Here is a 26707-nt window from a genome sequence, read left to right as displayed (position 1 = left end):
TTTTTTTTTTTTTTTTCCTCTCTCTTTAGAACCCTGGACTTTTTAATATCTATTTATTTATCTTTTAATGAAATATTTGTGCATGAGATCTGCCTCTGAGTCTAATGGCTGCATCATTGTTTCATGTTGTGTTAGCTAAAAAAAAACAAGACTTCAGGAGATCTCAACAAAATAATACCCTCAACCAAAAACCCTTCCAGTGGTGACAAGGATTGGATGGGGAGCACTATTTGACAGAACACCAGCGTCTGCCCAAGTATGTAAACACTGTATTTTTAACATGAAGTAAAACTGAACAATATATTTAAAGTCAGCATTACTGAAGCAGCCATTCTGTGAAATATAAATCAATTGTTCAGACGTTGAAGAACCTGTCACTGTTTGTTCACTAACGCCTGCTAGCAATACACATTGAAATACAGAGGAGCATCTCTGAGGAACAATCTGCCTGTATCTCTACAACTATTTAAAAAGCATTTGAGAAGGTCGCTAATTTAACACAATCGAAATACTACACTGATCTTGTTATTCTCCTTATGTCTTGTAAAAAAACTCCTATAAAATCAGTTCCTCTTTTAACTTCTCTGTATTACTGCTTGTTATAACTTGTGTTATTCCAAGAGGAGTCTTTGAACCTCCTCTGCATGATATTTAAGATACCATTACTCTTTATTCTTTTTATTTAATAATGTGAAAATGAACTAAAATAACCCTATACTACATAAAGACAGATTGGAGTGTGATGTAACAGGAAAATGATTCATGTAGGTTGTCTCAACAAGAGAGAAAACACCTTATATGATGACAGTAACGTCATTTTTCTTGCTTCCTCTCACATCACTGTGAAAGCTAATGAGAACGGTGACTCTGAACTGGAACACAGTGACAGAATAATGAAGTTTAAACTGAAAAACTGAGAATAATTCTTCTTTAATGATGGAAATTAAGTGTGGTATTAAGTGTGGTATTAACATGTATTCAATGGCATAATGATAAGAGCTTTAAGGATGTTTGAACCACATCCCTGTTTGTGCCTGTTGTCTCTTGATAAAAGCGCCCTGCAGAATCCTGGAGCCAGCGTGCCGACATGGAGCGAGACAGGTGATCAGTTACATGTGTCAGTGACTGAGTGGCGGTGTAAGGGGTGAGTGCACAAAAAGTGGAGCATCGGGAAGCGTGAAGCAGGAGAAAATGTGTGTGGTGGGATCAGCTGTCACTCAAGATGCCCTCCGTCTGCGTTCACTATGGCAACAGAGTGCAGGTGATGGCCCTCAATCTCACACTGCCTCTGATAAGTAGAGAAATGGCCACAGTGAAGGACAGTCGGAGCTACGCACACTCGGGAGTAAACACACTGCACACAGAAGAGTAAAAACATCCAGCTGCTGCTCGGGTGAATCTCATCCTGCAGGAACAAACTGTGCTCACTTCAAAAACACGTTTAAAGACTGCAAAACACTGGTCCAATCCTCTTCATGGCCTCGATGTAGGATGAAGAAGGAGTGTCTGTCAGAGAGGCTTTGAGCTACGGTATGATGCTTGCAAAAAACAACCAATCTAACTACAAAATATGAAGCTGCTGCCTAAGTGCTACACACTGTAGTACCTCAAGCATCCACTTGAGGCTGGCTACAGAAGCACAGAAAGCAACATACACACCCATTCGAAAATGCAATACCGTTTTTTTCTGTGCAGTATGGACGCTTTTATAAATCCTTTTTAAATGCACGTGTTGTTGGATGAGTGCACAGTAAAGTGGTGTCATGTATGTGCAGAATGAATATCTATGTATTATTTATATATTTAATTTGAGCCTGGTTCTTTAGTGCATTACAATTTCTTGCATGTTTATGTACAATGGCAATAAAAAATATTATATTATCTTACATTTTGACATTTCTAACAACTACAGTTGCTTTGATTTACGTGGAAAATCTGAGCACTTGTTCAAATGGTTATTACATGCATGAACTGTAGAAGGTGTACACTTCTCACACATAAAAACTCCCTGTATTGCTGTGATATATATTTGTCTATGGTAAGTAGTAATGAAGTACTCATCGGTGTCATGAACGACTAAGAATCTGTATTGATATCTGCCGTGAAAATCTGATATCAGTCGGCTCCAAATACAAACACATTGAATAAAAGACGCCATATTTGTTGTTTTTAATACCTGCTCAAGAAATACACGTTTCATCGTCTTTCAAAGTTAAATTATAACATTTAAGTACAACTATCAACTTTATAGTCCACTGAGGGACATTTGGTTTGGACAAGCTAACGCGGTTATTCATAAACATTGCACAAGATCCGGTTTTCAAACGATTCTAACGAGCCCAGAGGAAAATTAAGATTAAGGTTGCAAAGGGGTGGAAAATTTACGGAAAGTTTCCGGTAAATTTCCATGGGAAGTTAAGCTGGGGAATTTTGGATATATTCTAAATTGGAAACTTTCCATAGGAATTATTGGAATTTATGGGAATTCACTGGGAATGGAGGGTAATTTAATGGAAAGGTAATCATCTGTGCATGTGATGGAGGAATTCACAGTGCATGTAGGGGCGTGGTCTCAATAGCCCTGCAGTAAGCAGTGTGCTATGTGCATGTGAATGAGGAATAGCATAGATATTCAACTGTACTTGCATGAAATCTGGTTGTTTTAGTCAGGATTATCCTAAAATATATTTTCCCCAAATATATTTAAGTTCCCTTTTAAGAGCCAACTTTCAATTTAGTAAATTCCTGGTTTACTCCTGTTTATTCCCATGGAAAGTTTCCAACTTTGAAAAATATGCAACCCTAATCAAGATGGAATATTAATAAATAGCAACTCTATAAAAGCAGCTCACACACGAGAGAACGTCATCATATGTGTAAATGAAGCACTGAAGGTACCAGCATTTAATTACCATAACATTAAGAATGACTTGCAGTCCATCGAATGGATGACGCCCCCAGTAGTGGGCTTCATTAATGGACGCACATGCAGCTTAAAGACACTCCTTTGCATTGAGTCTCAAACAACAGAGGTCACTATAGGTCCAGGTGTGCTCAACCTCCGTCTACATTTTTCATGTTTTTCCTCATAATTTTCCTATCCCCGCTTCCTCCTCTCTCCCACCGAGGCGGGTTGACGATGCCCTAAGCTTAGACAGCAGTATTATTTATTCAGGGATTCATTAGAAGTATGTCATCACTTTCCTCTTCCCCTCGTTGCGCTCGAACACTCATAGAAAGAAATAATTAAAGAGTGCATGTCAGGCGAGGGTATGTGGGGTGCTGTTCGGAAGTCGGCCCCCGCAGCCCGGTCGGGAGGAAGAAGTTATTAATGCATCAAAGAGTTACTTTATCAGAGTCCACTTAAGCTGGGAGGACTGAATGGAAGCTGTGGTTTCTTGCTAGGTGCTGAATGAGGGGCTCCTGATTAGCTTAGCACGGCCTCTGATGTAAACATGGGAGGGTTTGGGCTTTTTGTGCTGCTTATAAACAGCGGATTACCAGAAACATCCAAAAACAAGTCTGTTATTCCCTGCAGGATGAACACAGATGTTTAACATACGTGTGCACGCTCTGGACAGAAAGCTGGTGAGTTTCTGTTTTGCATGAAGCAGCAAAAATAGGACAAATGCCCGACTTTATACGTCCTGATAGGATGTTTGCTTTTGTGCACATCATAACTGAGAGGGTTAAATAATAAATCCTCTACCAGCACGAAAACACAGACAGACCAGCTCTTGGTAGGAGCTTTACATCAGGATATTTTCATGGTTTATCCTTCTCAAATGTTAATCACCAGCAAGGACATCCAGTTTAGACTCTTTTATAACGATATGAAACCACAGCAGAAGTCCTTGAGCAACTTTCGGGGAGATTCGTCCGTTGTTCTTCATCTCGGCTGCTTAATAACGATGCAAAGAAACAAACTCGCTGTCTGCGATACTCAAACCTGTGCCACTGCAATGATGACTCAGGTTTAGTCTACATAATTATTATTTTTTGGCAATATTAACTCACACCCTCCGGTGCCACAACAATCAAAAGTTCTGGAAGTCCTTTCTCTCAGTTTTCAAACACGAAACTCTCCATGGTAAATATAATCCTGATTTTGAATGCTAGTAAAAAAAACAAGAAACCAATTTCTCACATTAAGTAAAACAAAATCATAAAAATGTTGAATATAAATCATATATAAAAATAGTAAGAAATTTAGCAAAAAAACCTCCCAAAATTCAATACGTGTTAGATAAAATATAAAAATATGTGATTAGAAGTCAAAACTATGAGATAAAACATCCAAATTATGACATAAAAATCTAATCTATCAGATTAACAATTATAATATCAAAAATGATATGTTAATTTAGAGATAGACATCCAAAGTATGAAATATAGGGCCATTAATATTAGATAATGTTGGATTCAAGTGAAAAAAAGTAAAAAATTATGATATAAAAATAAAAATGATGAAGTAAATTATTATTTGATAAAAGGTTATAATTATGAGATAAAAAGACAAAATTATGGAATATGTGGTCATAATTATTAGACAAATGTTGGATTTATGTGATTAAAAGTCAAAATGTTAGCTTTGTTTATTTGATTATTATTTATTTGTTGATTGAGTCATTTAAATATATGTTACTGTATATTATTTAGAGGGGGGGGGTTACTACATTCATTAATCACTGTTCAATTGTGATGGCGTGCTAAACACTACCTGGCCTTTTTTCCTTTTTTATAAAAACTGAACTGTATAACTGATCGTTTGTTTGTGTCCTGTTGTTTTTTTTTTTTGTTTTTTTTTTGTCTATTTGACTATCTGATCGTTACCTTATCTTTTATAACTCTTCTGTGGCTGTTTCTTTCTGTATGTCAATTGTCATGTGCTTTTGTGTTTTGTCATGAGTGTTGTTGTTCAATAAAAAGACCATTGAAAGAAAAGTCAAAATGTTGAGATTAAAAGTAAAAGTTGTGAGATAAAATCTAAAAAGTATTACAAAAGTTATTATTATGCTATCAAAATAAAAAAAATAAGTGATAAAGATTCATAAGTATCAGTTAAATTGAAAAAATTAGAGGATTTTAGACCAAATTATCAGATGAAAAGTAAAATCTTTGAGATTAAAAGTTTAATTACGAGATAAAAAGTTGAAGATTGTAAAGTTAGCGAACAATGATGTGTTGTGATTCTAAGTATGAGATAAAAAAATCTAAATGACAAGATAAAATGTTAAAAATTACGGGATAGATAGTATACAAAAGTATTCTAAAAGTAATATTTGAGCTAAATGTTGAAATCATGAGATAAAAGTTTGAATTAGTAGTTTTATCTTATAATTATTCAATTATGTGTCAAAACTCTGACACCTTATAATTCATACTATTTCCTTATTTTTATTTCCCATTCTATAGTTAAAACTGTTTCATATTTTTTTACTCCTTATTATGTTATTCTTTCTCGTGATTTAGAAATTTAAACTTTTTTTAAATAATTACTTTCTCATTATTTGGACTTTTTTTTTATTATCTCAGAGCCAAATTACTTACTATTCCATAATAATGACTCAACCTTCATCAAGGCTATATCTTCATCTTTTAATCTTACTACTGACTAAAATATTTTTCTCTAAGTTCCACAGGGCCGAGGATGAATAAAATCTAACCTGCCTTTACTGAGAGTTTCAGATAAAAGGTGAAAACTTCATTAAAGATTAATCTCAGTTAATTGAGAGAAATGATCCATTAACCATGAAGAATGATTTTTAATGTACCTTCAGGGGAAAGTACTCAATATCGCTCCAGGTAAGAAAAAATCAAGATTTCTAATCTTTAAAACTTTAAGTTTGGCTTAAAAGTAAGCTTGAGAAAAAACTTTATTCTAAAGTTATTGATTTCTGTCAGCTTGTTTTAAATTCAAGCTTTCTGTCAATAATATAATGTGGGAAACCTGTGTGGATTAATGTGAAACATCTCTACCTAACTTGTGCATCATAGCTTTTTTAAACCGACTAAAGATGGCAAAAAACCTGCAGCTTACTTTAAACTAAGCATCAAACTTTGGTGTTGAAACCTGAAGCATAAGCCGAGGTGGAAAAAACTGCAGTTCCTCAAGTGACCACTGGAGGCTGGCCCCAAAAGCAAAGGAAACCCCATTGGACCTCATGTTAACGTGGCAGTATTTACAGCAGAATTAAACTTGTTTACAGCCTGCTGCATTTTTTTTTTTACTCTATACCTTCTTCATTTATTTCAGACAACTTTTAAGGCTTTTAATGTTTTTTTAAATTGTTCGTTTTTATCATATCAAGGCTGAAAGTTATGCATTATGAGGCTTAATTAGGGCTGTTTGCTCAGTGGCAAGGTTGCAAGGGGAGTAGCAGGAACTTTCCAATATGGCTGCCTCCATCTTTGGGCTTCTTTTGACCCTAATGGACGACATCACTGAAAGTACAGCTATGTTTTGGGTTGAACACGGTCAAACTTATGGTTTTCTGGTGTTGAAGAAGAGCAGCTAACTCTTTCTACCTCAAACTCTAATCAGGTGCAGTATAGATGTAACCGAAGATATCCTCTTCATAATGACTGCAATGACTTCTTCTTCTCTCCCCAAGCAGAGATACAAGCTCCAGTCTCTTCCCGTCTACCCAATTATTTCCCCTAAGGCCAAGTCCACCAGGCTCCGGCTTATAAATATTCATTTTGGAATCATGGACCACTGAGCTTCACCCCATTTTAGGAAGCCTCTGCACACTCATTCCTGTGTCTCTGTGGTGACCAGAGAGGCACAACAACCACTTGAGCGGCTGGCCCTCGTTTTGATTTATCGACTTTGTCTGTTTATAACAAAACGCCGGTGTCCCCACACTCCTTAAACATGCTAATTCATGCAAATGTATGCCTAGCCCCCAGTATTCACCTTGAGGTAAAGCATACATGTTGTAAATAGAAATTTGCCATCATTTAATGATCTTTGGAAATCTTCAGTGCTTTTTTATGCTCTCCTTAAAACCTCTCTGGCTTCATTGTTATGTTAATGTATGCACACACATATTCCAATCGGAGATCCAGCTGTGCCTGCCAAAACTTGTCTCCAGGGTGTGATGGCAGTGTTGTGAGGAGGTACTTACTGTACTGCGATGGACATTATGCAGCTGTTAAAACACAGGGCCAACCCTGCATTGATGAAAAGTTGCTTATGAAGAATTTCAGCAGCCAGATCATCTCTGGTTCGCTGAGCTCGTTCTGACAAACTTTCACTGGTTTGAAATGTTCATCTCTTTGCTGCAAGTGTGAGAGACTCGTCACCTTCAGTGTTTACTACAAATCAAAACCTTCGTCTTCTTGTTCAGACACAGATCTTAAACAAACGAAATGTTAAATACAGCCTTGATTCTCTGCGTTGGATTTTAGCTGCAGCCTGAGCTGATAAAGGGGCTCAGGTTCCAAGTATACGAGAAAAGCTGTGCTCTGCTAGAAATGTGCAAACAACTCATCCCAAAATAAGAAAACCTCAAAAAGTCTGCACTTCAAAAAGTTCTAAAGGCGTTTTTCGACCGGAGGAACTTTTACCCCGGAACTAGGGACTTTACCCTTGAACTACGTGCGTTTCGACCGGAGGAACTAGGGTCTAAATTTAGTTCAGAGGTAGATAATCTCCCCCCTAAAAAGCCCCTGCTGGGGGGGGGGTAGTACTTAAGATCTATTGGAGTAAGGTTGATAACAGGCCTGATCAGGATGCTGCTGAATGTCTCTCTACTTCTGTCTCGGCCAATCACGTTGCAGCAGATGGCTGTTCACAAACAAGTCTGGTTCTCTTCAAAGTTTCTGCCTGATTTCTTTGTTCTCACCACGAAAGCGAAGCGCTCACTCATGATGGATTCATGAAAGGTCTCTCTCACAAAACACATTGAGTTGTATTAAACATGCTGCACAAATGAAACTGGAAGATGCGTTATTAGAAACATGCCCCAGAAGAATCCGACGGACTACGAAAATACGGTTTTCTACATGTGACTGGCACAATGAGCATGTCTCTATCTGTAGACTGCAACTGCTTCATAACCAAGTCCCATCATCATCATCATCATCATCATCATCATCATCAGCAGCAGCAGCAGCAGCAGCAGCAGCACACCTTTCTGCTTAAAGAGTGATCATGCAAATGTGCAATATTGAAAGTTGCTCCACCTTGCCTCCTTTGTCAGTTCACAGGTATCCCCTCTCGTCTCTGTAACACCTCTGTTTCTACCTCTGACTAGGGCTGAACGATTAATCGAATTCAAACCGACATCGCAATGTAATAGAATGCAATTATCAAATCGCAAAGGCTGCGATTAAAAAAAAAAAAAGTTTCACGTACACAGACGCAGCCTTACGTGACATGCATGCAGTAGGTGGCCGTAATGCGCCTTTCAGCTGATTTGCCGACGGCAAAAAAACTCACAAGAACGAGACACGTGTGAGAGGAGGATGAAGAAAACAACTTAAGCCACGCTAAGTTTTGATTTGTTGTTTTGTTAAAAATGGCCTCAGCAGAAGATCTGATCATATTGGGACGTACAAAGTAATCAACACGCTGAATATCAACATGTGGAGCAGGCTTATAAATAATCTCCGCAGACGCAGAATCAGTGAAGACCCAGACAACATGTGGATTTACTGCAACAGGACAACTGAACAGAATCATATTTAAGACTAACAGTGTCCAGTTTTCTGTCTACTGGTTCTTATTGAGAAAAATAAGCATGTTTACGTGGTCAGGTGTCAGTCAGGAGCGCAACCGGGTCAGAATCAGTCCGGCAGCGGAGAAAAAAGAGACCTGTCACTCAGCCGCAGCCCCCAGCTGAGCGTCTCCGCTGTGAGCAACACCTTCAGTCGGCTGGTTCACATCCAAACATGCTTTAAACTGAAAACACTTGTTTGGCAGAATTTTGTTAATTAGTTGTGGTGAACGTTTACAAGACTGCAAGTCAAAGGATTCAGTAAGTTTACAACTGTAATTGAAGTAGATAAATAAACCGTCTTTCATATTAATTCATGCTTCATTTGCCTTTATCTTAACAGAAGTCTAGCCTATGAGAAAGAACAGTTTGTGTATAATAAATCTGATATTGTTTATTATAATACAGATTGATTTATTACTTGTGTTTGTTGAAAAATACATGAAGAGGACCTTGAAAAAATAATCGGATACTAAATCGCAATCGCAATATTAAGGAAAATAATCGCAATTAGATTATTTTCCAAAATCGTTCAGCCCTACCTCTGACTCTCTTCAATCATTTGAAAATCACCTCAAGACCTCCCTGTTCAAAAAGCATACAACACATAACCTCTACTCCCACCCCATTTGTCTTTGTTCTGTTCTGTTTTATTTATTTGCTTGATTTCTATTTTTTCTGTTAAGTGACTTTGAGTTCCTTAAAAAGCGCTATACAAATCCTATCCATCATTATTATTTTAGTTATTTTTTAAGGCCTGTTAGACGAGGAAGACTACGGAGGGTGGACCAGAAGTGTCTTTGTTTATGTTTGCTTTGGTACAGATTAACAATGAGCGATACATTCGACAACACAACATTCCTTAAACATGTATGAGACTAAAGGCTGATTTGTACTTCTGCGTCGAATTGACGGCGGAGCCTACGCTGGGGTCCACGTGGCACCTGTACCTACGCAGAGGCCTACGCACATACAGTTGTGCTCATAAGTTTACATACCCTGGCAGAATTTGTGATTTTTCAGACATTTTTCAGAGAATATGAATGATAAGAGAAAAACTTTTTTTTCACTCATGGTTAGTGGTTGGGTGAAGCAAAATTTTTATCAAACAACTGTGTTTACTCTATTTATATCATAAAGACAACAGAAACTACCCAAGACACCATAAATTATGTCAGGGTATGTAAACTTATGAGCACAACTGTAGCTAACGCACACCTCCTTCAAAATGTAACTACGTGTAGAATCTATGCGGACCGGAAGCCCTGTGATTGGTCCGCTCTGCTGCATTGTGTTTCCCACATTTACAACACTCCCGAAACCACACATTGGCCGTGTATTTCATCTCCTCCTCTCTATTCTTCATGTAATCATGTCTGTATGATAAACAGCAACATGTATCAGCTGTAGATTAACATAACACGCTCTGAATCTCTGTGGAAAAGTAAACAGAGACGGCCGGCTATCAGAGAGACCACACTGACCTCAAGCGATCCAGCGGAGAGTTGCTGCGTGACACCAATACATCGACGCACAAGTATGTAGTGCTCATGTCCGTGTCAGCCCCTCCTGCGTAGGGCCACACAGAAGTATAAATCAGCCTTAAATCAGTAGAGGGATAAGGTTTGTCCACAATGGGGCTGCAAAATGAATGCATGATGAAGTTCCTCACAGCAGCTTTACAGGGAGATCTTCAGCTTGTCAGATAGATATAAATAAATAAAACAACCCAGGTCTCTCTCCTGGTTCCTTGTAGGGTCCACATCTTGTCTAATTGACTTGTTGCCATGGGAATAAATTAGTTCTTGCTCGGTTCGTTCTTATCTTAAGGCAGAGAGCCGCAACAACTAACCTTTGCAACTTAAACTCTAAGTCCTCTGATTAGATCCCAGTGAGCCCGTCAGCGTATGAGTGTGAACGTGAAAGGGTGAATTGCACAGTCGGGTGAAGCTCTCTGTATAAACTTGGAGCTTCATGCGTCAGTGTGAAGTTTTATTACGTTCAGTAAACCTTTTAAATCTACGATCAGATAATCACAGCCCGTCACCAAAACAGGAACCAGTTATGACGACCAACTAGTGGCTTTATGGCACATTAATCCTCGTCATTGCAGCTAAATGATCCTGGCTGCACTCGGCAGAACGCTTCCAGGGTCTGTGCATTTAAAACATGGAGTGAGAGCTCTGCTGGGTAACTGAGACCCAAACACATCTGTGGTCATCCTCTCAGCAGCAGGGTTAAATAAACCTTCTAATGAGAGCAGCTGTTTGAGTCCATCTCTTAACCCAGCGGCTCCAAACCTTTGGAGGAAAACACTTGCGCGATGAGAAATCTCTGGCTGTTTACGAAAAAGGAGAGATGTTTCTGCATGTATGTGCATGGGAAGGAGCCCAGCCAATCTAAGACCAGCTGAGTGGGATGGAAGCTGACAGGCTCATTAACACAGTGGATACACAGCCTACGGCCATATGGGCAAACTGGGAGGACTGGGAATATCCTGCCAATCCAGCAGCCACTTAAAACACACTAATTGGACACCAGTGTGGTCCATATTCAGAGGAATACCGGTCTATAGGTTTCCCGGTGAAGCTGAGGTGGCCACAGACGTGTTTTTGGCATTTTATGTATTGTGCTGTTATTATGTATGAGTCACTTTATGAGCCTCTAAACTAATTAAATTCCTCTGTGCATCAGTAATGGGAAGCTAAGAGATATAATTGTTGTCATTTTCATGCCATCCTTTTAATTACTTTCTGGTTCCATTTCATTCCATTTGAATTGACAGCCTGATCAACTTTTAATTGCCAGTTTTTGCTAACAGCTTATCAGCCTGCTCCAAGCCTGCATGCAGAGTACTAAATGACCTGGCCAAACACACCCCTCCCACACACACATAAACACACACACACATACACACACACACACACGCAGCGTAAATCTCAAAGCCAATCCTATGGATCCCTGTGCATGCTGAGCACACACATGCACACTAACTTTTCACACCAGATGCACGGAGGAGTCTGACAAGTGAGGAGCAGCCAACAGGAGGACCATTCATTCACCTACAAACAGCAGCAGCAGGATGAAGGAGGCGGGAGGTGGGAGGTGGGGGGGGGACTGAGAGTTAGGATGGAGATAGCACAGAGTGAGGTAATCCATCACTTCATGCAGGAGTACCAGGTGAATAAGCATGAAGAGCATTAAAGCCCCCAAAACCTCCAACAAACAGCCCCCTCACATCTCAGCGCCATAACACGCTACTCCAGGGTTCCCACTCTTTTCCAGAGATCATTTTCCAGGACATTTCCAGGACATTTTCATTGATGATCAAGCTGGTATGACAGTCTAAATTTAGTTCCTAATTTAGTTCCTAAACAGTCTAATATGTTCCTCTCAGTGGAAGTCTACATTGAAAGACGTGTAGTCTATGGCTTTCAATGAAATCATCTCTTACATACTTAAAAATTATGGCAAATTGATAATAGAATAATGCAACCACAGATGTACAGCACTTCACTTTATTAGTGCAACCAAGTAACAATGATGGGCAACATCTCAGCTTTCTCTTTTCTCAAAAATATAAAATGAGCTAAGAAAAAAACAAAAGAGCCAGCAAAGGAATCAGGAAGCTGCCTTACTGAAATAATTAAATAATAATAATGATCAGAGGATCAGTGCATTAATGACCTAAATAGAACTCAATGACAAAAATGGCCACAAATGTTTCTCAACTCAACTCAAAATATACCTGCTTAATCATGATATTCATCCTGCTAAGTGGTCGATATAAAACAAAGCAAATGTCACGTTTTTTTATTTGAGTTAAACTCTGAAAAAATCTCACCGGTGTAAAGACGCACTCTGTATTTGAAGATCTCTCAGAGAATTAAAAAATGTAAACTGTCTTCCTGCGTGGCGATGTCTATTATGATCAGCGATGTCTACAGCGTGGAGTTTCTGTGCAGCTGTGTCGCTCTGTTAGTTCCATTTGTTTTCAGTATCGGGAGTTTGCACTCCTGCTAGCTAGAGGAGGGGTTCTGAAACTCTTTGGAGCCAGGGACTCCTTACAGGTGAGAAAATTGTCCATGGCCCCCTCATAATTGTAACACAGATTAAGCACATTAGTGATGTGTCATGATCAAAAGCTGCGGCTCTGAGAGCTGATGCTTTATAGTGAATCAGAAGAGCCGGCTCACATCCAGAGAGAGCTGGCTCCCAGTTTTTCCCTTTCGCTGCTTAGCTCTCACAGTGCTCAGCCCCAGCTCTGCTCACAGCAGAACTTTGTTTTGATTGGTCAGCATGGCGGCCATGCGGCCAATCACATGTGAGGATATAGGATGATGGAGGGGAGGCTGTGTATCGTGGCTTCATCTGTTCCTTCAGAGAGAGTCTTCTTGAAGACCGGGCAAATACTCACTGAGAGGAGAAATCGGATCAGACCATCCAAGCTGAGGCATCTGAATTTACTCAACGCCAACCTGAGGACATTAATAATGTTTGCTCCAGTTAGGTTCTGGTTCTGTTTGCTTGAGTTTGGTTCTGGTTCTTTTTGCTTGAGTTGGTTCTGGTTCTGTTTGCTTGAGATTGGTTCTGATTCGATTCTGGTTCAGTTCTTGCATGGTTCTGGTTCAGTTCTGGTATGGTTCTGGTATGGTTCTGGTTCGGTTCCGGTTCCGGTTCGGTTCTGGTTCAGTTCTGGTATGGTTCTGGTTCGGTTCCGGTTCGGTTCTGGTTCGGTTCTGGTATGGTTCTGGTTCGTTTCCGGTTCGGTTCTGGTTCAGTTCTGGTTCGGTTCTGATTCGATTCTGGTTCAGTTCTTGCATGGTTCTGGTTCAGTTCTGGTATGGTTCTGGTTCGGTTCCGGTTCGGTTCTGGTTCGGTTCTGGTTCGGTTCTGGTATGGTTCTGGTTCGTTTCCGGTTCGGTTCTGGTTCGGTTCTGGTTCGGTTCTGGTTCGGTTCTGGTTTGGTTCGGTTCTGGTAAGGTTCTGTTCTGGTATGGCTCTGGTTCGGTTCCGGTTCCGGTTCTGCTTTGATTCTGGTATGGTTCTGGTTCGGTTCCGGTTCGGTTCTGTCCTGGTTTGGTTCTGGTTCTGTTCTGGTTTGGTTCTGGTTCTGGTTCGGTTCCGGTTCTGCTTTGATTCTGGTATGGTTCTGGTTCGGTTCCGGTTCGGTTCTGTCCTGGTTTGGTTCTGGTTCCGTTCTGGTTTGGTTCTGGTTCTGTTCTGGTTCGGCTCTGGTACTATTCTGGTTCGGTTCTGTTCTGGTTCTGTTCTGGTTCGGGTCAGGTTTGGTTCTGGTTGGGTTTGCTTGAGTTTGGTTCTGGTTCTGTTTGCTTAAATTTCCTTCTGGTTCTAACCCTAAACCTAATCCTAACCCTAACCCTAACCCTAACCCTAATCATAATCCTAACCCTAACCCTAACCCTAACCCTTTAACCCTAATCCTAATCCTAACCCTAACCCTAATCCTAACCCTAATCCTATTCCTAATCCTAACCCTAATCCTAACCCTAACCCTAACCCTAATCCTATTCCTAATCCTATCCCTAACCCTAATCCTAACCCTAACCCTAATCCTAACCCTAACCCTAACCCTAACCCTGTTCATAATCCTAACCCTAACCCTAACCCTAATCTTAACCCTAACCCTAACCCTAACCCTAATCTTAACCCTAACCCTAATCCTAACCCTAACCCTAACCCTAATCATAATCCTAACCCTAATCCTAATCCTAACCCTAATCCTAACCCTAACCCTAATCTTAACCCTAACCCTAACCCTAATCCTATTCCTAATCCTAACCCTAACCCTAATCCTAACCCTAACCCTAATCCTAACCCTAACCCTAACCCTAATCCTAACCCTAATCCTAACCCTAACCCTAATCCTAACCCTAATCATAACCCTAACCCTAACCCTAATCCTAACCCTAACCCTAATCCTAACCCTAACCCTAATCATAACCCTAAACCTAACCCTAACCCTAATCCTAACCCTAACCCTAATCATAACCCTAAACCTAACCCTAACCCTAATCATAACCCTAAACCTAACCCCAATCCTAACCCTAACCCTAATCCTAACCCTAATCCTAACCCTAACCCTAATCCTAACCCTAACCCTAATCATAACCCTAAACCTAACCCTAACCCTAACCCTAATCCTAACCCTAACCCTAATCCTAACCCTAACCCTAATCCTAACCCTAATCCTAACCCTAACCCTAATCCTTACCCTAACCCTAATCCTAACCCTAATCATAACCCTAACTCTAATCTTAACCCTAATCCTAACCCTAACCCTAATCATTACCCTAACCCTAATCCTTACCCTAACCCTAATCCTAACCCTAACCCTAACCCCAATCCTAATCATAACCCTAATCCTAACCCTAATCCTAATCATAACCCTAAACCTAATCATAACCCCAATCCTAATCATAACCCTAATCCTAACCCTAATCCTAACCCTAATCCTAACCCTAATCATAACCCTAACCCTAATCCTAACCCTAATCATAACCCTAACCCTAATCTTAACCCTAATCCTAACCCTAATCCTAACCCTAATCACAATCCTAACCCTAATCCTAACACTAACCATAACCCTAACCCTAATCTTAACCCTAATCCTAACCCTAACCCTAACCCTAATCCTAACCCTAATCACAATCCTAACCCTAATCATAACCCTAACCCTAATCTTAACCCTAATCCTAACCCTAACCCTAACCCTAATCCTAACCCTAATCACAATCCTAACCCTAATCCTAACCCTAATCATAACCCTAACCCTAACCCTAATCCTAACCCTAATCACAATCCTAACCCTAATCCTAACACTAACCATAACCCTAACCCTAACCCTAATCCTAACCCTAACCCTAATCATAACCCTAACCCTAATACTAACCCTAACCCTAATCCTAACCCTAACCATAACCCTAACCATAACCCTAACCCTAACCCTAATCCTAACCCTAACCATAACCCTAACCCTAACCCTAACCCTAATCATAACCCTAACCCTAACCCTAATCCTAATCAAAATCCTAACCCTAACCCTAATCATAACCCTAACCCTAATCATAACCCTAACCCTAATCATAACCCTAACCCTAATCACAACCCTAACCCTAACCAAAACCCTAACCCTAACCCTAATCATAACCCTAACCATAATACTAACCCTAACCCTAATCATAACCCTAACCCTAATCATAACCCTAACCCTAATCACAACCCTAACCCTTACCCTAACCCTAATCAAAACCCTAACCCTAATCATAACCCTAACCATAACCCTAACCCTAATACTAACCCTAACCCTAACCCTAATCATAACCCTAACCCTAATACTAACCCTAACCCTAACCCTAATCACAACCCTAACCCTAATCATAACCCTAACCCTAACCAAAACTCTAACCCTAACCCTAATCACAACCCTAACCCTAACCCTAACCCTAATCAAAACCCTAACCCTAACCCTAATCATAACCCTAACCCTAATCATAACCCTAACCCTAACCCTAATCATAACCCTAACCCTAACCAAAACTCTAACCCTAATCATAACCCTAACCCTAATCATAACCCTAACCCTAATCATAACCCTAACCCTAACCCTAACCCTAATCAAAACCCTAACCCTAACCCTAATCATAACCCTAACCCTAACCCTAATCAAAACCCTAACCCTAACCCTAATCATAACCCTAACCCTAACCCTAATCATAACCCTAACCCTAACCCTAATCAAAACCCTAACCCTAATCATAACCCTAACCCTAACCCTAATCATAACCCTAACCCTAACCCTAATCATAACCCTAACCCTGGGATTAGGGGAGAATGGTTTTGTAACAGAATAAATCCACCAAATTGGGCAATTATAAGTCTTCTAATAAAAATACTGTTAAAGGGTTTTCAACACAAACCATTATTTTTTGCAAAGTTAAGGTGAAATATACAGCTAGAAAAGATCCTAAATTAAGAGCCGTTCGGGAGTCGAAAGAGCCGGCTCTTCTTTGGGAGCCGAGTTAAAGGAGCCAGCTCTCTGTAAAGAGCTGAACTTCCCATCACTAAAGCACATGCTTACTACCATTTGCACTCTTAGTTGCCCTTGGAACTATTTGTATTGTAAAACATATAAATGTAAATCCTTCAGACCTGTACCATAGTGATAAACAGATAACACTTCAATTTGAATCAAGTAAATCCCACTTGTATACTTTAAAACAGAGGGTCATTTCATTCCTTGTGGACTCAACATGACAGCATTTATACTTTTCAAGTAATTGATCTTAAACGCTTTCAGAAAATTAACAGGAGCAAGACTCACATATCCCTTCAGACACCAAATGGTATCAGAACAATGGTGTATATACTGTTTGTAATGACCCAGCACAATTTTAAAATTTATTAGAAATGTATTCAAATTATTTCATGGACCCCCACGCTATGGTTCGCAGACCCCCACTTTCCACCCAGGACCCCACTTTGAGAACAACTGAGCTAGAGTATGGTAATTGAGCCTCAGCCTGCAGAGAAAGTTGTGAGGCACAGACCCCCAAGCTCTCTGCCCGACTCCACTGGTCACACTATAACTTAAATATAAGACTCTTTGAATTAAAAGAGCACTCTACAAGGTTAATGTACCATAAAACTAGACAATATACCCCCGTTTTCTGTGAATGCATGATTATGAAGTGAAGGAGAAAAGATGTGAAAAAAGTTGTGCAGTGTCGCTGTCTTTCCAGCACAGAGTGCACTCAACTTTCAATGAATGGGGATGTGTTTTGTTAATAGGCTCAGGTCAAACGCAGCCATGTTGGAATAATTTTCCAGGACATTTGACTTTTTCTCCCATTTTCCAGGTGTTTTCCAGTACTGGAAAACTGGTCAACGGTTTTCCATGTTTTCCAGGTTTTCCAGGACGCGTGGGAACCCTGCTACTCAGAATGAAGGGAAGTCATTAAATGCTCTCCTCCTGGATTGTGACAACAGGATACCTTCTACTTGAATTCAAATGCATTCAACTTTTCACAAAGTTAATTTGAGCGAAAACATTTTGCAAAATAAAAAAATGTGATTACATAGATTACGTGGACGTTTGAGCCGTACACACACGTTTGATTCTTCGGTTCATTATTGTTGGGCCAAACTCTCCTGGGATGACTCTAAAACTAAAACTGTCTCCATGAGATCTCCATTTTCTGTCTTGGTGTGAATCGTTAGCTGTTTAAACTGTTTTAGGACAAACTTCCTTTAACAGGCAGAAACCTCCAGCAGGACCAGACTCATGTTAGACACATCTGCTGAGACCGTGTTGGAGAGAGGGATAGAGCGATATGAAGAGAGAGAGATGATAGTGGTGAGATGGTTAGTTGTAGCAGCTAGAGTCTGGCACGTCCACAGCAGCAGGACGTCTACGGCAGAGATCCAGAGGAACCTATGAGACAAGGGAGCTCAGGGACTCTAGAAAGGTCTATGGTTAGTAACCTTAATGCGACAGGAAGAGTTACAACCATCTTTTAAAAGTAGAGAGGGTCTCTGCCTCCCAGACCCTGACTGGTAGATGATTCCAAAGGAGAGGTGCCTGATAAATGAAGTTTCTACTTCCCATTCTACTTTTAGAGACTTTACGTACAACAAACAGGCTTATGAGGACAAAGAGTATTTTTTTGTTTCTATATCATATCATATCTCATAACCGGGCTTTCATGCTGATCTTCCAGCTGTGTAAGATGCTTGATTTTGATTGGTCTGAAGTACTTCACAAAATGACCAACGTGTCGTATTGTACCGGTACGGTACCGTACTGTACCATACCATATCGTACCCTATCATACCATCTGATCATATCATACAGTATCATATCTTACCGTATCGTATCTTATTGTATCATACCGTATCGTATCATACTGTATCGTATCATACCGTATTGTATCTTACCATATGGTGTCTTACCATGTTGTATCTTTTCATATCATACATATCATACCGTATCATTCCGTATCGTATCTTGCTGTTTATTAACCGTTTTTTTAAGTGACATCAGATGAATCAGGTAACAAAGAGTTCTGACCCATGATAACATCTGTATTATATACCAGTTCAAATTATATGATTTGCTGTTCAATGTAAACAGGATTTTTTGATAACTGTCACTCATATTATTTCTTGAGACTACAAAGAAATGAGACGCTCTTTTCTTCTTTAAAATTCATGCAGCCAGTAAAATACTTAAATATAATAATAAATGCATACAACAAACATTCAGTGCCTCAGCAACCTGTCCTGATTTAACTTGCATCAGCTAAGTACAGTTTCTCCAAAGACCTCACTTTCTGCTGCTCGTAAGACATGCCGAGAACATTTTACAGGCGTGCTGGTGGCCTAGCGATCTAAGCGCCCCACATACAGAGACTATAGTCCTCGTCGCAGAGGTCACCTGTTTGATTCCAGACTTGACCATTTGATGCATGTCCTCCCCCTCTCTCTGTTTCCCACATTTCCTGTCTCTCTTAAGCTGTCCTATCCATAAAGGCAGAAATGCCCCAAAAATATAACTTAAAAAAATATTTTTTTTTACAAACACAGACTGACGTGTTTATTATTTGTTTCTTTATAAAAGTTCTTAAATGTTTTGCCCGGGAGAAAATGTTCTAGACAAAAATGTTGTATGTTCTCTCCAAAACATGATCACAGACTCCGTGTACCTCGGCTGAGCTCAGAGTCCCTGTGTGTGTTTGGATGAGTCTATGTCTGATAATTAGACGAGAGTGTAAGCTCAGTTTGTTGGACAGAAGAACCCAATCCAACTGGTTCAATTCTTAGATTATTTTGACTCTGAAAACAAACTTTATTAACAAACTTTAAAGGTCCATCCAACACTTTGGGACCTGTTTCAGTTGGTTTAACTCGCCTAAAACACAAAACCTTTTGTAGTTTAATATAAAAGCGTAGAGTTTCTGACTTCCAAAGAAAAAAAATGAACCACAGCAAACTAATCTTTAAATTTCAGCTTCCTGATGAGAGGTTTATTACCTTAAATAAGCGTTAACCAAAGTAATTAAAGTCAATTTGGAACCACAACTAAATTATAGCCTTAATAAATTTCAAGAAAGCGTAATGAGTCCCTTTTAATTAGATATTACATTCCCTTTCTACGCTATGCACTGACAGACAACTTAATGCACACATTGTTTTCTTTGCTTGACACACATGGGCTGTGTTTAGGAAGTGCTGTTTACTAATTTGAGAGTTCTGTGGCTCCATCAGACAGATTTGTAAAAGTCTGTAAGTGTTTAATAGAAGCCTTGAAGACTCGCTGCTACAAAGTCTAGAAAACACAGAGAGCCACAGTCGGGAGCTGCGGGGGGAGTACATCAAAACTGGATTAGGAAATGCAATCAAGGTGGATTAATTATGGATGGAGGGCTGCTCACTTTTTGCTTAAACACTGTCTGCGTTCAGCATTGGGAGGAGAGGACAAGCTGTCAACAGCCGGCAGAATCAGAGGATGAGAGTGTGGATGAAGACAACAAGGCCAGGTCATGAAGTGACATTTGTTCAATTTGAGACAGACAACTCAAATTATAACGATAAATAAGACGTGATGTTTTGTTTCAGTGCTAGCTATCCACTTCCAATGCCAAATTTTCACACAGAAGCCTTTTTGTACCGCAGTAAAGTGCCGAACCTAAAACAGGAAGGCATGACAATTGACCCAATTGTCCCATCCCATTTAATGATGTTTTCAAGCCAATTCTGTCCAACTGCAAATGCCCATGAATCTGAATTTTAAAGAACAGTCTCCCCGTAGAGAACTCAGCTGATTTAGCCATGTTATGTTGAGATGGCATTTGTGAAACCAGCTTCTCAGGTCTTCTGTTGATGCTGAATTGGATTTATACAATAAGTAACGTTAGAATGTTGCTATTTTTATGCCTACTATCCCACTTACGACTAGAGTGCAGTGAGTCATGCAGCTATTTGTTCAAGTTGCTGAGCTGATTGCGGTCTCACTGCAAACAAACCACTTCAGCGCTCAATTGGAACCAAGCAATCTCGCCTCAGTTGTTTAGCTCAGCATTAGAGTGCAACTGCTCTGTTCACATACGTCCAAACGACCACGGGGGCCAAGGAGGGAAAACGCCCCTGACATCTGAACAACTTCTGCAAAAACACTTGAGCTTTATTCCTCGAATCTCAACCTGCTCGTTGGACTGTAAACAAAGTATCGCACAAGAGGGACGCCTTAGCGGGAGCGGTTTCGTGGACGTAGAATTTGCAGATTTTATTTGGAGACTTCACGTACGTAGTCTGGTGCAAATGGTATCACCAATCAGAAAAACAGTCCATCCAGAGAGGAACCTGAGATGTCAGTTCAGTAGAGAAACATGATTGCAGCACTTTACTGAAATCCTGTTTCTCTTTTTAAAAATCAAAAAACTCCACCGCTCAGAAATTGATGTTTAGCTGTTGTCAGTGAAACCAAACTCTCCGTGCACAGACGCTTCAATTTAAAAGCTCCGCAGCAGGTCAAAGGGCAGATTCATTTCATTTCATGGTGGGCTTTTAATGTAAAACAACTACTGAGAGTGTTGCCCTGTGCCGGCAGCATGAAAAGCAAAGCGGAGGCAGATGATACAGGATGGTTTCAGAATATAAGAGTGGAAGTTATATCACTAAAATGAGTCTGATTTTTAAATGTTTACATGTGAAGCTAAAGGTCGAGAGACGATTAGAAGGCGGAGGTACGTATGCAAAAATAAAGAGATGAGTTTGTTCAAATCTCATGACTTGATGTCAATGAATAACACACAAACATATTGATGCAAAAGAATAAAGACTGTTGAAGCATGAACAGAATATTTCAGCTTGATGTGACTTCATTGCTTTGAGCATTTTCAGATGCTGTTGGGTTAGTATGGTTTCTTTATTAACTGAATTATACAAACAATTATCCCTTGCTTCTTTTGACCTCTTTTAACAAAGCTTTTTACAAACGTCTTTAGCGTAATTGAAGTATCACTTAGAAAAACAAAGTGAGAGAAGACGCAGAGATCTTACCTTTGTGATGCAAACAAGTTAAAGCTGGGGTTGGTAGTCAGATTTAGATACACTTTTTGTTAAACTGGTTAAAATGATCTTTATGTCCTGATGGCAACAGATACATATTGTGTTCCTAAAAAGAGTGAAAAAAAGCTGCTATCTACAGCCGGAGTAAACCTGGGAAAACACCAACCAATCACCGTTTTTGGGTCCCAAAATTTTAAACCAATCAAATCCCGTCCTGTCATTCTGCCCGTCTCCTGCACGTACATTTCCCCGGCGTTCACTCCCCGTCCCCTGCCTCTGCTTCCCCTGACTCTACTGACTGCCCCTCTCGCTCGACCTCGGGCCTGTCCCCTCTGACCCGATGAGGTGGTTTGCTCAGGACTGTAGTCCGGATCAGAGTCTAAAAAGCTCTCACCACGGGGGCTCTGACAAGCAGAAGAATGAATGACATTTTGTAAGTCCTACAGAAAAAGTACATGTATTGTAGCGTCCGTCTAGAATGTAGGGATGACGAGCCGATTCGTGAACACATTGAGCTTTACTAATCGGTCAATGTCGGCCGTGATCACGTCAACCAACAAAGCAACAATCAATGTTTGAATGAATGAAGAACTTCTCCTCTTGTCTCTCCTCTCTCCTGCTCACACACTCTACACCTCTCCTGATGCCTTCACTGACTGTCAACACTGTAGGAATTAAGAACCTCTGTACTGAACACGTTTAACAAACAGTAGAGCTGTTACAGTATTATATGTGTTATAGCTTTTCTCCTGATATCGTGTCACCAGTACAACTGGATAATGCTAGCATGACAGTTGTACTAACAGAGTACTAACAATAGCCATGTTTGTTTGTTTTAACTTTCACATGTTTTGGTGAGGACCTGTTTTGAATCAGTCACGATCATATGGTCGCAAATCAGCGGCGCTCGTGCATGTGAACGGGGGGGGGGGGGCGTTGTTTTGGAGGAGCTCCGAAGGGAGGAGGGGAGGGGTTAGACGGAGTCCTGAGGAAATGCTACATTCAAATTCATGCTAGTTTTCCGAGACTACCAACACCAGCTTTAAAGCTCCTATAAGTGTTTTTTAAGTTTTCTATAATGTCATTTTTAAAGTCAGAAACTGCAGCGAGGGAGAAGGTGTCAGATCACACAACCTTTCAACAGTAAGTATTCACAATGAGAGACACCTGACAGAAAACTACCTTGTCGTGTAAAGGATGAGATCAGCACAGCTAAAAGATGTACATCTTTGCCAACAGGGGCACCAAAACAAACCCAAACCCTCACAGCAGCTTTAAGTCTGTTTAATAAAAAAGATTATTAACTTACAATGTGTAACTTAAAGGCTTTAAAAGAAACAGACCAGCAGGATTAAGAGTATGACGTGGCATTGGATACTAAAAGAGATATTCCCTGTTCTCCTCTCTCCTATTATCAAGTCTTTTTATGTCACATCGACAGAGGATATAAACGTCTGCTTGCTCGATCATTGTTCATTTCCCCAAATATTTCCTCCTCAGTCTCAAAGCATATCAGACTGACTTTAGAAACTTTACTACAAGAATGTGAGCTTGACAAAGTATGGACAAAGTCAAGGTCAAAACTAAAACTGTCTGTGTTCACACACGCTGCTCAACCTCAAACTGTTCGTAGTTTTTTCCTCTCTTTAGCGGATTGGGAATTTAGAGAGGCTGCGAACTGAGCCGCCACTAATTTTAGGTAATGAAGAGGCACCATACTAATTTTTTTGTCTTTATATCGTCCCTCTGATCGCTCTGTAGCAGCTTTACATGATATCCAGCTCAAAAAACTCTCTACTTATCTCATTTCTCATTTCAGTCTCTATATAAAACACCTCATTCCAGCACTTTGGAAGCCTCCTCCACTGTTGCCATGCTAGAAAGTCACATTTCTGTATTCAAAATGACACTTTATGAAATCTGATCATATGAGAGGGACAAAAAAATGTCCTCAGCAACAAAGAGCAGAGCAGGAAGTTTCTGTTTGGTAGAGTTACGGTTATTATGCTCTTATAGGAGATTTACCAATCTGTGATGACACAGATTGAGTATATCTCCAGCACTTTACAGCACTTTGGAAGACTCCTCTACTGTTGCCATGCTAGAAAGTTGTGTTTCTGCATTTGAAATGACAAATAATGAAATCTGACCATATCAGAAGGACAAAAAAATGTCCTCAGCAACAAAGATCAGAGCAGGAAATTTCTGTTTGGTGGAGTTACGGTTAGTATGCTCTATTAGGAGGTTAACTGATCTGTGTCACATATTGAGCAAATCTCATGCTGTTCCAGCATAAATGAATTTTAAAAAATTATTAATAAAGTACATTCTATTCTATTCTACTCTAATTCTTGCCTTTGGTCACATCCCAACACGTTTAACTCACAGTTTGAAACTCTGCCCACGTTTAGAATCGACTTCCCACATTTTAATGTCATATTTGTTTGCAAAATATGACAAAGCATCATACCCTTTTCTTTAAGCTTTTAAGTATAGAATTCCATTAGCGTTGTGGACCAGTAAACAACAAATACCTGAAATAAATCACAACCAAAGGTAGTCGTTTAATGCTCTTGCAGGAGAACATTATAAATATATGTTTGTTTTATAATTGCTGTTTCATTGGGGGGGGGGGGGTTTCAGGAACAGGCTGATACTCATGTCCTGTTATTCGGAGGACAAATGGTCCCGAATCATTTAGCTGACGGCGTAACTTTCTGTGTGAAAAATTGAAAACTTAGAGAGGAAAATCATGGAATTATAAAGTTTGAAGTGTCAAGCAGCATTAAGATATACAGCACAAATTGGGAGAAAGTAGTCGGTCATTACTTATGCCTTAAACCCCCTCTACACCCACCATGGTTTTCTGCGCTAATCCTCTCGCTCTGCAGACTGTTCCCCCGTGGTAATGTGTCATTTCTCAGAATTTATTAGCAGCTCGAGTGGATTCCTATCAATTAGCACTTCATAGAAACTTTTGATATGTGTCCCGGTGTGCTGTCGGTGCATCCGCATTAAGAGTGTTGGTTTCCCTGCTTGTTTGGTCCATCAGTTGTACTAAAGGGTGGCACTTGCTCTCACTCACAACACACTGAGTAACATATTTATTCAGATAAATTAGGGAGGCTTTTACCGCTGAGCCAGGAGCAGAAAGCCTAGACCTTGATTCATTAGTTAAAAAGCACCCTAATAAATTCCCCACTTTTAATGTTTCACAGAGCTATTAAAGGCATACTGAGGCTCGCACAGCCCTGTTTCCCATTACAGCTTTCAATAAATGACAATCGGCACTCAGTGTAAACGGGACGAGGAGGAGAGGAGGAGAAGGGGGGGCGTGAGGAAAGCTTTGAAAGGCAGGCTGAAAAGTCTAATAGCACGTAAAGACTTATTAGGCATTGTGTGCCTGCGCTTCAATGCGAGGCACTTTGTTCCACAGTTGCCCAGGCTTCAGTTAATGAATAGAGCCACCGCCTGACTGAGGCTAATTCACATCGCTCAGCACAAGACAGAGGTTCCATATCAATCTATATCGGTTACACAGCGACTCTCAAAGATGAGGGAAAAACTACCCGCAAGCTGAGGAAAAAAAACAGAGATATGTCTTCAGGAGGCGGAGATGGAGCCTCAGAGAGTTTATTTCAGCTGCTCAGATTGTTTAGAGTTTGCAGGAGAAGCAAGGACAACGTCTGATTGGCAGCAAAAGAAAACCTTTAACTCTGTAGTCAAATCAAATCCTCTCTCTGTGATGTTCAGTAATTTTCTCAGTGCTTTGTTTTCCTTCCCAGTCTTTCCAGGAAATTAGCTCCCCAGAGATATTTGCAAATCCTTACTCGGTCCCAAATAATCCCAATTAATGGGAAACCAAGCTAAACCCAAACAGAAAGATTGATCCTTAAACTGATTTATGTTTGGAATTATCTCAGACAGTCTTTAGTTGTTTTTTAACAAACTGCAGTTATTCTCAGACACAGCCAAGACCAAGGAGAACGCCCAGCTATATCTGCTTTTCTAATCTGTGTAAGGTCACCCACTATGCTCTATGATTTAGACTTTCTGTTGATGACCTCCACCCCTCACTTCTCTGAACACCTGCAGCACCTAACACACTTTCTGCAGATGTTAATGCACTGACTGAAGAGTGAGGTCCCTAACATACCTTCTCCCACGCTGTCCTAATACTTTATGCAGCTTGTTGCAGCCAATCTCACTTTTGCATCATTGCCAAATCCTTCGTCATTAACAAGCCTCAACCACACGCATGTAACCTTTCAAAACATGAGTTTAGGGGTTGCTATTGGCCTGGCGGTCTAAGCGAGCATCCCATGTACAGAGGCTAAAGTCCTCAAACAAAAAAAACATGCGTTCTGGTTTGTGGTCGACCAGTATCGGTTTTGTCAACGGTCGATATGACGCCAATATCACATTTTTGTTATGTTTCATTTTTACAATTGATGCTTTGCAACAACTTAATAATAATAAAATCCAATATTCCTTGCTCTTTATAGTTTATTTACATGGATATCTTAATCTTTAAGACGTTTTGGGTTGCAAATTTCTGGGAATTTTCAAAGTTGTAAACTTTCCTTGTGAATTAACAGGAATTTATAGTAATAAACCAGGAATTTACTAAATTGAAGGTTGGGGAAAATATATTTTAGCATAATCCGGACTAAAACAGCCAGATTTCATGCAAGTACAGTTGAATATCTATGCTAATCCTCAATCACATGCACATAGCACACTGCTTACTGCAGGGCTATTGAGACCACGCCCCCTACATGCACTGTGCATTCCTCCATCACATGCACACATGATTACTAGAATCCTGCAGAGACTAGACTGGAGAAGCTTGAGGGAAGATTCTTTTTTATTTGCATGTTGAAAGGGATTTTTTT

The 26707-nt window shown here is 40.1% G+C and overlaps 1 protein-coding gene across 3 annotated transcripts in view; it reads right to left on the bottom strand.

The window, feature by feature from the left end:
• ascc3 (activating signal cointegrator 1 complex subunit 3) overlaps positions 1-26707 on the bottom strand; it is a 145768-nt gene that overhangs the window by 83851 nt on the left and 35210 nt on the right. The window lies entirely within an intron of this gene.

Source organism: Notolabrus celidotus, chromosome 12 (genome assembly GCF_009762535.1).
Source record: "Notolabrus celidotus isolate fNotCel1 chromosome 12, fNotCel1.pri, whole genome shotgun sequence".
NCBI classification, from domain to species: domain Eukaryota; kingdom Metazoa; phylum Chordata; class Actinopteri; order Labriformes; family Labridae; genus Notolabrus; species Notolabrus celidotus.
The sequence above is the reverse complement of the archived record's forward strand: the minus strand, read 5'-3'. Positions and strand labels throughout refer to the sequence as shown.